We start from the raw sequence: 2,881 nt of genomic DNA on the forward strand, positions 1-2,881 counted from the left end.
GTCTCCTCACTAAGTCATAGTCATCATTGAGGACTTTAACCATTTTTAACTGCCCATGGCATACTGACTATAACATCTCTCATAGTCTTTATAACACTATATTGTAATTATTGTTTTTCTTACTTCTCTTCTTCACCAACTCATAAAATCTTTATGGGCAGTGACTGTGTCTTCTAACACCACATCTGGCATATAGTAGGTGCACAATAAATTTTTATTGAGTGAATGAATGAAGAAAATGAAGCCACTTACCTGCATTTTAACACTAAAACTGTAAATTTTTCTCCAAAAAGAATATGAATTTTTAAAGAATTATGAATGTGTCCCCCTCCCAAAAATGATTCTTACGAATTTTCCATGGCTATAGCTTGGGTGTGAGTCTTACAGACAACATTTGGCAGCAGTGTCCTTCCGTATTTTCCAGGAAGAAAGAATTCTAAGTGATACGTATTCAAAGAATTCTCAGGTTTTTGAATGGGCATTAAGATTTGGAGTTGGTGGGGAGGAAAGGTTGGAGGAATGGGTGATAGTTAGAGAAGAAAGGAGTGAGAAGAAATATAAAGGACCAGCCACTATGGGTGGGGAAACCCAGGGTAAGAGCTGAGAGAGGCTGGCAGAACCTCCAGGGCAAGTTTACTTTAGGTTGGCTATTCCTATTTCAAGTGTACACACGCCTCTGGAGCTCCCTAAAGTCATTTGGAGGGGAAAACCACACCTACAGCTTCTGAAATGAAAAGTTCCTCCAGGCCTCCAGAAATGAGTCCCCTGGTCTTAGTATTACTCACTTCCTGGAAAAGTCATAGCTGGTCTATCCTGACCTTCAGAGCCTGCAGGAGTACAGACTCATTTTCCAAAGAATGATGATTCAAGAAGAATTTAGAGAAATTGCTCAGGAAAGCCTCAGAAACAAATCTTTTTTGTCTTTTACTTTACTAAAAACTTCATGAACATGTTTACTGGGACTTTCTTTGGCAAGTTCTGGGTGAATCAGCATGAAAAACAAAAGCAATTGTTGAAATTTAAATCTGTAAAAGGTGTCATTTCTATTTTCTAAAAGCTGCTCGGAACTTGAATCTGAAGTAATGATACACGCTTTACGGCTTCATGTGAAGTCGCACTTATAACCTGCAGCTTGGCACCATTTCTAGTTTTAGTGGCGCTATTATTACTTATAGTTCTTTATTTTCTTCAACAACTTCAGTCTTGCTTTCCACTCTGGCATTGGTAACAGTAGTTCACCTTTAGAGAAAATATATTTACATTACCTTTATGTGTGTATGCTTACTTAGTAAGCAGAAAGCCAGTTTTGAGAATACTCTGTCCATTATTTCCTCCTCCCTTATGCAAGACTCTTGAGATTTTAACATTTTAATTAAGGCAAGGTTCTTTTCTGCAGCCTGGTGAGTATGGCCTATGGATTCAAGCCCTAGATTGTAGCAGGTAGAAACTTGTTGATAGTCTCTCCCTGAAATAACTGCCATCAACCAAAAGAAGCAGATAATCCACTTTTGTGCTTAGGGCAGCATGTTTTGTAGATGCCATGCTGCAGGCATACCTATGTGGACTTGTGAGAAATGAGGAATCTGGCCTATGAGCTTCAGCATCTGCAAACAAGCAAGCTCACAGTTCATCCCAGTCCAGCTCTTCCATCAGAGGATGACACATGCACCATTATTTTAATAAAGTCCATGTGTCATGAATGAGTCTCATTCATCAATTGTCCCCCCAAAGGTTTTATTGCTTGCGACCACTACATTTCATCTTTCTCACAATGGGTTCATATTATAGGTACTCACAGATGTATATATTGACCTACCAATTGCTTCAAAACAAAAAGAATGGAGAGATATAGCAAAGAGATATAATATAGATAGATAGGTAGATAATAGATAGATAGATAGATAGATAGATAGATAGATAGATAGATAGATACATAGATAGCTTAAGGAACCACTGAATCAGTAAATCAAGCAACAAATGTGGGTGTTGCTGACATGAGTAGAATGATGGATGGATATTCTAGGAGCCTACATTAGGAGGACATCATTTTGTTCATACCCTGTCAAAGCTCTTGAGATGGTTACATTTTTACTAACAGGATGTTTTCATTAAGAAGGAAAAAACCCCACATAAATAGTTGAAAGCTAACATCTAATCAAATCTAAGGATTTTCCCCCATGCTCTCATTTCTGGAGCAGATTGGTGCAATTTATTTTCCTGCCTTGGGCAGTTCAGCAGCAGCTGAGGTTGTAGTCACAACTTAGCAATGTGGCTCATGTGACTTATCCAAATAGGAGCACAATTAGCAAAATGTGTTCCCATAAATGGCAGTTTAAACACTAAACTCTGGAGAGAATCCAAATGAAATCTAAGACAGAACAGCATGGGGAAAATGGTAAGTTCTGGTGAACTAAAATGCATTGGTCATGCCGTCGACTGGAGAGGGTCAAAGTCAGAATGACTTGAGAGTTTTTAAAAACTCACTACTAAAAGTCCCAAACCAAATAGCAGTCATTGCCTATAGAATTTTGTGAATGGGAAAAAATATGTAAGCTCTAAATGTTAGACTCAGGAGAATATTGTATTTGTCAGACTAACAAAACACTCGAACTTCAGCAATTCTAAATTTAGAACCAACGTTGAACTGTGGGAGTTCTATGTCCATAAAACCTTGAACTGTTGGAGTTCTGTGTCCACAAGGGCTGAAAAAGGAAACTTCTTGGTTTTCACTCCCAGAGCCTATAAGAATAAAAACTCGGCCGGGCGCGGTGGCTCACGCCTGTAATCCCAGCACTTTGCGAGGCTGAGACAGGCGGATCACGAGGTCAGGAGATCGAGACTCGCCTGGCTAACACGGTGAACTCCGTCTCTACTAAAAAAA

Source organism: Rhinopithecus bieti, unplaced genomic scaffold (genome assembly GCF_001698545.2).
Source record: "Rhinopithecus bieti isolate Rb0 unplaced genomic scaffold, ASM169854v2 scaffold_55921, whole genome shotgun sequence".
In the NCBI taxonomy this organism is placed as follows: domain Eukaryota; kingdom Metazoa; phylum Chordata; class Mammalia; order Primates; family Cercopithecidae; genus Rhinopithecus; species Rhinopithecus bieti.